The 11,870-nt window shown below is 45.9% G+C and overlaps 1 long non-coding RNA gene across 1 annotated transcript; it reads right to left on the bottom strand.

Moving 5' to 3' along the window:
* Positions 1 to 891: 891 nt before the first annotated feature.
* On the bottom strand, positions 892 to 8,123 carry LOC309525522. The gene is made up of 3 exons (XR_014216377.1): positions 7,864 to 8,123; positions 4,820 to 5,026; positions 892 to 987 (listed from the first exon to the last, which is right to left on the bottom strand). It is a non-coding gene; the product is annotated as an uncharacterized lncRNA (long non-coding RNA).
* Positions 8,124 to 11,870: the final 3,747 nt, after the last annotated feature.

The following is an 11,870-nucleotide window of genomic DNA, read 5'->3' as shown; positions in this document are numbered from 1 at the left end:
GTATGATTCTGCTGCATGCTGTAGTTCATTACAGTATTATTCCATCTCCACTGCTTCTTAATGGGAAGGGAATTTTTGCTTCCTCCTGTGGCTCTCATATCGATTGGAGAACCTGCATCACATATTTGAACTGGAAGAAATGCTCCTGTTTGTGCCAGTGGAGACTTTTCTGCATTGCTAAAGTTTGCATATCCTCAAAAAAGGGTGCTTTTTTTCCAACTAAACATTGATTAGGAAGAACTTTTGGATGGTCCAAGTTGTTTGACAGTGGAGCAGAACCCCTCGGAAGGTGATGGACTTTAGTTCATTGGGATCTTTTGTGGGATATTGTAGCAATGGGTTTGCTGCAGACAACCTCTGACAGGGTCATTTCCAAATCTGTTTCCTTTCCTCCCTCTCTTTCCACATTGCCTAATGTAGATTGTAAAAGCTTAACGGGATGCTGCCTATATAAAATTCTAAGAAGACAGGTATACTGATGGCTCAGTATAAAATACAAACAACCATCACCCTTTTTCTGCAAGTCAATTCTCTGCTCCTTATTCCTCACACCCACCCTGTTTAGTCAGTTTTTTTCCGGTTTGCAGGAGGCTTGTTAAGGTTCTGTGTACGACTGCCTTCTTAAATAGGTAATTGATCCTTTGATAAATGGTTACCGATTCTTAACTAGTCAATTATTTGTTTAAAGGCATGATTTATTGCTACACTCAGAACCTTCTGCGGATGACTTTATAGTGCTGAGTGAATATCTATTCACATTTCCGCCCCAAACCCAAGCTGGCATGTTTTCAAATGCTTGATACAATTCATATGGAAATTCGAGGCTTCCCATGTATCTGCACACAGAGACAGCAAAGCGTGGTTTCACTAGAAAGTCTCGGTTAAGTCTTATGAGGAGCGAAGGGGACAGATGTGCAGCTCCCTAAGCCGACCGTTGGTGGAAACAATCTCTCTGGGCCCACTGCAAAACGCAGAATGCGTACCAGCCTGCGTGTAAGAAAGGAAGAGGCAGGGGAAATCAGTTCGTGTCTGTTTGTTCCCTATGGAACTTGTGAGGTTGAGAGAATGAAAGGGCTTGCAAATACCAAGTGCTGTTCGGTGACAGATGCACTCCATGCAAATCAAACTCTTTAGCAGGCTATAATATTATTAGTGCTATTTTATATATTCAGCGCTGCTGCTCCAGGTTCCAGTACTGCTACTTCGCCTGTGCTTTGGGAAAAGCACAAAAGCCGAATGTAAAGGGCATTTGTAAGGGGGGTGGGGGAAGCAGTGTATAAGCATATGAAAGAAAATAAAAATAAATCTGGGGAGGTAACACAATCTTGCACCAGCTAGGAACATTATGGGATGGGTTTCTCATTCTATATGGTGGTGACTGGGGAGAGAGCTGTGGCACAAACCAGCAACTGTGGCAAAGGTTTCTTGGCAGTGGACAGGATCAAGCTGTAAGATCGCAAGAGGCAAGGCTCAGGTGTGCAATGAGGCTCTTGTCTTCCCCCAAGCCCTTGCCAAGGAATTATCTCTTGCACCCATTTCCTACTCAGTTGCATCAGTTTCAATAGGCTGTTGACTACTGCCATTTCCCCTGAACCCCACTCTCCTCTGTTGTATCGTCTCCATTCCTGGCTGCATCCCCACCCCACCCCCCATTTTGCAGGGGTTGGGGGCACAGACAACATGCTGTGCATACAGGAATTTCCAGGGGCAAACCCTAGTGTTAACAGGCTCAGGTAGCAGACGACAGGATTGACTTTTGCCAGCAGCTGCCAGTTGGGGGGGGGCAGCAGTGGGCTAGGTCAGAGGTGCTCAACTTGTTGCCTTCTAAATCAGGAGTTCCCAAAGTATGTTCTGTTGACCACTGATGGTTGTGAGCTTCGTTCAGGAAGTCTGCAGCAGCGGCTCTATCTTATTTACTTATTTCATTCATTTATTTTTATTCTCTTCTTTGCTTCATATATATCCAATTATATTTTATTGCATTGAAACCAAGGTCTGCTTGATCCAAATTTCTTGGCAATAGTCCTAGGAGCCAGGACATGCTAGATCACCTGTTGGAGGTCAGCCAGTGGTGGACTGCAGTCTTCCTAGGTTTGTTAGCTGATAGCAGGGTGGGCTGGAATGACTGGGACTTCTCTAGTGCTCCTTGATGTGCAGAAGCCAACCGTTGAAACCATGGGTAGGCAAACTAAGGCCTGGGGGCTGGATCTGGCCCAATTGCCTTCTAAATCTGGCACACAGAGAGTCCGGGAATCAGCGTGCTTTTACATGAGTAGAATGCATCCTTTTATTTAAAATGCATCTCTGGGTTATTTGTGGGGCATAGGAATTTGTTCATTCCCCCCCCCCATACAGTCCAGCCCTCCCCAAGGTCTGAGGGACAGTGGACCAGCCCCCTGCTGAAAACGTTTGCTGACCCCTGGTTGAAACTTTTCAGTGAATAGAAGTTGTAGTGCGGCCTGCATGACAATCAGTTGCTCAAGGCATAGCTTTAGGGGTGATAGTCATCTCTGTTTTACTCACAGTAGGGCCCTTTAAATTAATGAGCATGATGCAGTTAGGTCCCTTAATTTCAGTGGGTCTTTTCTGAGTAAAACCTAGTTGAATACCACCCCATATAACTTTTTAAAAATAGCACAACACATTACAGTTGCTAAACAACCGGCAGAAAAATTATTAAGTCAGAGCTTTCCCAACTTTTCATGTTGGTGACGTACTTTTGAGACATGCATCATTTCATGAGATAGTAATTCAGTTTTAATAGCAAACCAGAGGTTAAACTAACCCCTTTCCAGCCCTGGAAGGAGCGTGGGGATCATTTGCGCGACACACCTACACACTGCAGCTGACACACTAATGTGTCATGACACAGTTTGGAAAGCTCTGCCAAGATACACAGTTTGGAAAGCTCTGCCAAGACCCTCAGTGATTTTCTAGTGGTCCAGGGCAGGGTGAAATTAGGGAGCCACTGCTGTTGGATTCCATCCCACATTGCCATGTCCCAAGATCAGAGATGATGGGAAATGTAGTACAACTACCTGTGGAAGGCACATGTTGACAGTCCGTGGGGCAAGGTAGACCTGACTTTGTAGAAGGCAATATTGTATGCTTGTATGCTTGCGATACTTAACCCTCTGTTCTTTGTAAAAAGCGACACGGCAGTGAAAGAGTTGTCAAATGGAAGGTGCCTGTCGATATGGTAATACAAGCAAACTTCACGCTACTGTTTTAACAATTGCACTGTGTGGTTTCTGACAAGGATTTCCATGAATTTTCGGATGCCTTAAGCTTTTCTGTCTTTTACTTTCCTTTTTCTTTGCTGATAAAAACACGATTACTCTTGAGACCCCATGTTATCAGTTTTATCTCGTGCACTTATAAAAAACCTGGGAGAGGTTTCCTAGGATCTATATTTCTTTTTCACAGTTCCTATAACAGAGTTGGTAAAGCAGTGGCATGTTGAAATAGATATCTAAAGTTCAGAGGGGAGATAAAAGCTACAGTGACAGGGAAAAGTTCTGAATGTGCTAAGGGATTTATGTATAGGGCTCGCCTCCCCCCCAGATGTGAATGAGGGATACCACACGTGGAAGTGGCTAGTGGGCTCCAGGTTCAGAGGTACCCTGGGAATTCTGAAATGCTTTTGATGTCTCCATCTAGCTAATGTGCACATCACCCCCATCATCCCTAAAACAGTAAAGGCAGCCCTTTCAGGAAAACCACTAAAATTTGGCAGTATTCAGCCCCTCAGAAGGTGGTATCGTGCCTGCAAATTTCATCTCATTTAGCCATTTTTAAAAGTTATATATGGCTCCTATAAATAAAGAAAGACAACTCTAAATGTGCCTAGCACAAAAATTCCTGGATCTATTTATCTGGAATTTGGTCAGCTTTATCCACTCGGATTGGGATAATATACTAGCACATTCAACCCAATTTTGTGGTGGTGGGGTAAAGGTAAAGGTAAAGGGACCCCTGACCATTAGGACCAGTCGTGGGGTTGCGGCGCTCATCTCGCTTTATTGGCCAAGGGAGCCGGTGTACAGCTTCCGGGTCATGTGGCTAGCATGACTAAGCCGCTTCTGGCGAACCAGAGCAGCGCACGGAAACGCCGTTTACCTTCCTGCCGGAGTGGTACCTATATATCTACTTGCACTTTGAAGTGCTTTCGAACTGCTAGGTTGGCAGGAGCAGGGACCGAGCAACAGGCGCTCACCCCATCCCGGGGATTCGAACCGCCAACCTTCCAATCGGCAAGTCCTAGGCTCTGTGGTTTAACCCACAGCGCCACCCGTGTCATGGTGGTGGGGAAACCATGTTCAAACGCACAAAGCTTCAGTTTTTCCAGATAGGACTTGGATGCAAGCTGAATCAGGCAGCTTCCAAATTGATGCCAAACACAAATTGGTCTGTATTCTCAAGCAGCAAACCAGGATCTGAACTGCATCTTGTGGTTGGTGTACTGGACATAGCCTGATGTGTGATTATTGACTGCTGAAAAAACTGGATGCGCAGTAGCATGAAACCACCTAATAGCTACTGGTTTAAAATCTAAGGGTGGGATTGATGGATATTAGTTCATGCATTCTTTCATCTCCCACAGTACACGTGTGATGCCACCACCTTTGGTGTTTCAAAATCCAACCTCAAGCACCATCTTTTGTGTGAAGCCTTTGGCTAGCCTTCCGCCCCCAGTTTCCTTGCCCCACTGTAGCAAAACCTAAGGCTGTGCAACTGGAACAACTGCACCATCATCTTCATCATCATACCCCACCCATCTGCGATATCACTTCCCCTGCTTATGCCTGCCTCCACTTACCTCCCTTTCCTCAGAGTAGGCTGGTCCATTGGGGGGAATGGGGCAATGCTCCACCAGCTTCAGCCACCTGTCACCTGCCTGCCTTCTTACCTGCAACCAGTGATGAAGCGGCTGTGCCTTTCTTTGACTCTGGCTGCACCTTCTTTCTGTCCTATTGGCTCCAATGGGCACCAACAACCACTGCCTCTGAATTTTGGATTGTAGCCTCTATTGGGGGGGGCAGGATTACCCATTTGCACTCTGTAAAGAACCATGCACAGTAAACCAACAAGCAACCTAATGTGCCCCACAACATCCTATGGATTTTTTCCTTTGTTTTGTTTTGTTTTTGGTAGTTTGGGCCTTAACAGGTGGATGTTATCCATTTAGAGATCAGAGTCAATTCTGGTGTTAGTACGGAGGCGCTACAAAGTTTTGGACCACCTGGAGCAAGAAGCTTATGCTCACACGCACCTGCCACGTGACTAGCTCAGAGACTAACTTTATTAATGCAACCAACTTCCTCATCTCACTGTTATTAAAGGTCATTTCCCCTGAAATTTATAGTGGCGGGGAGCGTATCAAGCTATATTCTGAGAGTAACCTGATTTCCTCATTACCATTTATAATGCCACCAGCAGGAAGGAGACTCATACATTTCCCAAAGTTGTCACAAATGTGGATGGAGGAATGGACATAGCTCAGAGAGTTTCTTGAAAGGGAGATGACAGATCTTGGAAATATGCTCTCCTGTGAGCTTCGTGCTTTGCGCTCCTGCAGGTTGGAGCTGGGAGAATGGATGAAGAAGAGGTACTGGCACAAAAAGGAAAGAGCTTGCTGGAAACATCTCTGCTCCCATTCATTCTCCTCAAAACCCTGCTCTGCACATTTCAAGTATGTGCTAAATATCCAGACATGGACAGAATTTGCTATTTGTCACCCAACTTTTGGCAGATTTTTATGCCATCTAACTGCCGTTTAAATTAATGCCACTTCATGTGAATGGTATTTCAGTACTTGATGAACTGTCAATATGCACTAATTCCTGGGGATCATTCCACATGGAAAGAGCCCTGAAATGGTCTGTCTGGTCCGCCATCTTTTTTTTAACACTGGAAAACCGGATAGCTTACAGCAGGAGTGGAGAACCAGTGGCCCTCTGGACTACATCTCCCATCATCCCTGACCAATGGCTGTGCTGGCTGGGGCTGATGGGAGTTGGGGTCCAACAGTATCTAGAGGGGCCAGAAGTTCCTCACCCCTGTCTCACAATCCAGGCACAAAGATACCATATTTTTCCTAGGTATAAGACGCCCCCATGCATAAGACGGCCCCTATTTTGGGGGACTCCAAATTAAGAAAACACCCCTCAGCACTACCCGTGTATAAGACTAGCCCCAATTTTAAACCTAATTTTTTGGTAAAAAAAAGAAAGCTAGTCTTATACACAGAAAAATATGGTAAGTAGCCTTCCCACATCGTTTGTCCCCAGACTTCAGGAGCTGGAGGAACGTAGCTGTTAGCATGTTAGACTGGGAGCTGGTTCAAATCCTGACTCATCCATGAAGCTCTCTGAGTGACCTTACACAAGGTGCTATCTTCTCACAGCAGTGCTGGCTCTAGGGCAGGGGTCTGCAACCTGCGGCTCCGGAGCCGCATGTGGCTCTTTAACACCTTTGCCGAGGCTCCGGGGCGGATACTAGCGAGGGGAGGAGGCGCATTGTGCGCCCCAACACTCCCCACTATGGTGGGCGCTGTACTGGCTGTGACGTCGCATGGGGGCAGTGTGTGCGCTAGTCACGCACCGTCCCGCCACCTTCCCGGTTTTGCGGCTCCCAGTTTTTTTTTTCTTCGGAAACGGGTCCAAGTGGCTCTTTTTGTCTTAAAGGTTGCAGACCCCTGCTCTAGGGGAATCTTCTGGGCTCCCAGAACTACAACTCTCACCATCCCATTGGCCATGCTTGCTGGGGCTGATGGGAGCTGTCATTCAGCAACATCTTGTGGGCACACTTGGTGTGGAGTCCCTAAGATGGTTGCATGGCGCCTTGTATGCCTCTTTCCATCTACTCCTGAAGCCAAGCTGGGGCCAAACGTATTGCTCTTCTTTCCTTTGAACCAGATCAGCAAGAGCAAGAGTCTTGCCTTCTGGGCAGCCCAGGACCTCCAAACACACTCCCAAGACTTGCGCCCTGGGGAGGTCACTTCGCTACTGCAGACCCATCGGGTTGACTTCACTCCATTGTCTCTCAAGACAGACAGATGCCAACAATTATATATGTTCAACATCACCTTGGAAAATGACCTTTCACCAGACACAATGGTTATAGGTACAATGAAAATAACGTGAAGTACCCTTGAACAGCTGGGCTACTTCTTAGGGCCACATAAGGACAACTGCTGGTCAACCTGTTCTGATCAGACCCAGCCAGCATGCACAGTGGTTAGGGAGAATGAGAGTTGTAGCAACATCTAGCAATGTTGCTAGATGTTCCCTGTTCTTGCTATGTTTCAGAGATGGGGAGCCTCTGCCCTCCATAGGTTGTTCGACTACAAACTCCCCTCATCCTTGTCTATTGATGGGAGCTGGACTCCAGCAATATTCAGAGGACCACGGATTTCCCATCACTACTCTGCGTCATATTAAACCTCTTTAGTTCTAATACCACCCGTGGACTGGCTTAATGGTGTGCTATTTTCTGCTCTAGCAATCTTGGCCGCCAAAGTAAGTGAGAGCAGACAGTGAGAACAAAGATCTATAAGGCCCCCACCAAGTTTTTAGTGATAATTCAATCTGATAGCAAACGCGGGGATGAAAACTAAAGATGGAACACAAAAAAACTGAATTCCTTTTTATTTTAATAGCAAGACTGGAACATGGCATATTTTATCTTTCCTCATGACAAAGATTAGCATGAGAATGGCAACACGCTAGGATAGCATCTTATTTCAGGCCCAAGGCTGTAATTTCAAGTCCCTCTTGGCAGTTGGCAGGCAAGCCGTCTGCAAGGAGGGGTATTTAAAATTCATGGCCTCTGCTCCCAGCATTTATAGCATCTTGAGATCACCTTGACGAAACTTCAGACCTGCAGTGCTATGCAGCATCTCTTTGAAACTAATGCCACGTAGCTTGTTTTGATGTGTACTACCAGCTGTCGTGTCCTCTGCCGCCCCTACCAAATACTTTGCTGGGCATGTACCTGTTGCCATGACCCAGGTGCATGCCATGGGGAGAAGGAGGCCAAACCCACAGCCCAGCTCCGTGCTCTCCATTTCCCACTCGGCATCACAGTGGTGGGGAAAGGATGCCCGCGCAGCCCAGCCCGGCCTAGTGTGCGAACGCTTGTGCACTGGGTGGGACATGTCATGTGACATCACATGATGTGTCAAGTGATGCCCACATCCCCAATGTGGGGGGCAAGTTGAAGTCCCCTGCTTGAAGGAAGGACTTCTCCTCAGAGAGAGGCCTGGGCCTGCACTCTCGACTGGCACCTGCCACTAATTTCACTTGAAGGAAGGACTCCTTCCTCAGGGAGAAGCCTGGGCCTACAATCTTGACTGAAACCTGCTACCTGCAGCTGGCAGGAGGGTGAGCTGTCGGTGGCTGTGGGGACAGTGTCCTGTGATGGCAGGAGCAGGCAGTTAGAGGCAGTTGGGGGCCATCTGCCACACTTTCCAATTTGCCACCTGAACCACATGGCTCATCGTGGCTCGTGATACGGCTGGCCCTGGTTTGGAGCCAAAAGAGACTTGAGTAGCAGAAGCTTTGGAGGCAACAGTGACGAAAGGAGGCATGGCAGAGCTATTTTGTATTCAACTGGTAGGACCTGATAACCGACATGAGAATGCTCTGTGTTCTCTTGAGCCTCTGCCCAAGAGGCTTAGGGAGAATTTAGAGCCTCAGTAAAGGAACATTATCATCTTCTTTTATGAAATATGAGATTTCACACACAGCTCCAAGGTAGGTTTCCTCTGTGTGCAGCTTGGGCTCTGCCCATATGTGTTTCATGCTCTGACAGCCACAAGGCTGGATTTATTGCATTCAGTGTCTTGCTTCCCATTCGCCTGCAGCTTCTTCAGACTGGAGCAGAACCACTGCTTGCTGATCCAGGCAATGGTGGTTGTATTACATTCACTCTGTATCCTTTACACAGGCTGCTTCTAGAGTGGCAACCTGAACACAACATAGTACTCACTGGGTTCTTAACTCCTGAACAATATCAGTGCTTGCTGTAATCATGACTCACCCTTGAAATATTGGCCTAGTGGATCACCGCTGTCTGTAATTGGAATACCCTGCCATTACACCTGCAGCTGCAGGCACCCAGGTTCTGCTGCTGCAGGCACCAGTGCAGAGCTTGCTAGTTATATGTCTCTGGGCTGATTGAAACGGCAATTTGAAATGTCATCACTTGGGCTGCTAGTCTCTAACCTGGGATTAAGATCCATTGAACTCAATGGAACTTGCTTCTGAGCAGAAACTCATGGGATCGTGCTATTAATAATGCCTTGTGGTTTGCATGGCTGGCGTGCTTCCACTGAAGAGCATCACATCTGAGGTGACATACAATTATGCAAAAGTTCTATTCAGAGCATTTTGATCTGAGGTGCTGCACAAATGTGTTTCATGCACGCAGGTCATCACTTTGATGTCGCAACTGTCAAATAATTAACTTGCATGAGTGAAAAGTTCCCTCCTGCCTCTCTTCGGCTGTCGATATTTCTTTTGCAGTGTTACAGGAAAAACAGAAAGAAGCACAGAGCCCCTTCCTGATTTTGGGTTTTCTGATGCTGTTCATACAAGAAACAATGGTTATTCCTGTTTTGCTTTTTTGTTTTGTTTTGGAAAACAAAACCCCCACAAAAAAATAAAAATAAAAAAATATTCCGGACATGCCCGAAGATTAAGGCTTTCTGGGAAATGATATATAATGAAATGAAAAAGGTACTTAAATGTACTTTTCCTAAGAAACCAGAGGCCTTTCTCTTGGGCATTGTCGGCCAATTGGTGTCAAAGAAAGATAGAATTTTCTTTATGTATGCTATAACAGCAGCGAGAATACTTATCGCAAAGTATTGGAAGACACAAGATCTACCCACCCTGGAAGAATGGCAGATCAAAGTGATGGACTACATGACATTGGCTGAGATGACTGGCAGAATCCGTGATCAGGGAAAAGAGACGGCGGAAGAAGAATGGAAGAAATTTAAAATATATCTTAAGGACTATTATAAACTTGATGAATGCTAGAATGTCGAGGTTTTCAGAAAGAAAGGGTTACAGTAATATAAGATTAGATTAAAGAAAAGATTAACATGACAGAGGTTGGAAAGAGATATTTGGAAGTTGTTAAAAAACTATGGACATTGGGATGCAGAAAGGGGAGGTATGGGGAAGTCCGAGAAGAGAGGTTTATGAAAAAAGTGTTATGAAACTATACATGTTTGTATGTCTTTTTATGTGTGTGTTTGTTCAAAAAACTTTGTAAAACTAATAAAATTTTTATAAAAAAAATAAAAATAAAAAAATATTCTGAAAACATCCACGACTCTATTTTAGAAGAACCACTGCTGGCCTCCCTCAGCACAGTGTATGTGTTTATTTTCTCCATCTTTCCCCACTTCCTTTAAAAAATATTTTTAATATGACATATTGTGTTATTTTTACATGTGATGCCCCAAGGGCAAAAATCTCATTGATTTTAATGCTTCTGGACTGCACCCTTCTATTACCGGGGATGCTGTTTCATTTTCTTTTTCACTTGGCTGTCAACTCTGGGTGGGATATATTTGTCACAATGCTGCACCATTCTGAGTTTGAAGGAGCAAGTTCCTTTACCAGTCTTCAAGTCCAAAAATAAAAACCATGCATCAGGTTGGATCTAAGTTCAGTTAGAAAAAATGTTCAAAACACCTAAACATTGTTTGGCATGTTAGAACAAAGGGCATTTCTGTAAATGCCCATAATTCAGTCTGTTTCTGATGTTCAGGCACTTTGTGCTTATGTATCTGAAACTGACACCTCCCACACCCAACTAAGTAGGTATCAACAAGCTTGGGGGAATTCTAAGGTTTGCAGAAGTATAAGGAAATCCCCAGAAAAGAAAGCCCCTGAAACAACTCAGCAAGGACTGAGCATACTCAGCAGTCACAGAATGCCGACAGGAGGTTTTGTTTTTTTAGGGGGTGCCGGTGGGTGTGAGGAGCAGGATCGAACTGAGCATCTGGAGCTCTGAACAGCAGCTCCCCATGCTGCAACATGTTGTTACAGGACAAATAGCACAATCCTATGCACAGCACCACACGGGCGGTGCTGTGGGACGTAGGTGGCGCTGTGGTCTATGCCACAGAGCCTAGGGCTTGCTGATCAGAAGGTCGGCGGTTCAAATCCCTGCAATGGGGTGAGCTCCCGTTGTTTGATCCCAGCTCCTGCCCAACTAGCAGTTCAAAAGCACGTCAAAATGCAAGTAGATAAATAGGTACCACTCCGGCGGGGAAGTAAACGGCGTTTCTGTGTGCTGCTCTGGTTCGCCAGAAGCGGCTTAGTCATGCTGGCCACATGACCTGGAAGCTGTCCGCGGATAAACGCTGGCTACCTCGGCCTATAGAGCGAGATGAGCGCCACAACCCCAGAGTCGTCTGCGACTGGACCTAATGGTCAGGGGTACCTTTACCTTTATGCACGTTTACTCAGAAATATGCCCCATTAGACCCCCAACAGCAGCTGGAGAGGAGGAACAGCTTGCCATCTCCCTGCTCTGCTTCTGCTGCTGCTCTCCCTGAAAACACAGGAGATGTTGGACCATCTCTGGAGGAACAGCAGCTGGCCTTGATGCCACACTTCTGGGTGAGGAGATGGAAGAAAGCAAACAAAACAAAACAAAACAAAAAACCCCTGAATGATGTTGAGGCTAGGGAATGGGGTGTCCATGCTGAATTTTTGTTTTTTATCTCCTAGTTTATGAAAATATTGTTTGATTATTGTTAGTGTGCTGCCAATGTTTTCTGCCGCTGTTATGGGACAGGGGGAACTGGTGGGGTTTTGTGGGGGGGGATTTTAAATGGAATATTAATG

This window comes from Podarcis vaucheri, assembly GCF_965113315.1.
Source record: "Podarcis vaucheri genome assembly, chromosome: 2".
Classification (NCBI taxonomy): domain Eukaryota; kingdom Metazoa; phylum Chordata; class Lepidosauria; order Squamata; family Lacertidae; genus Podarcis; species Podarcis vaucheri.
Note: the sequence above shows the minus strand (reverse complement) of the source record. Positions and strands in the feature narration are given on the sequence as shown.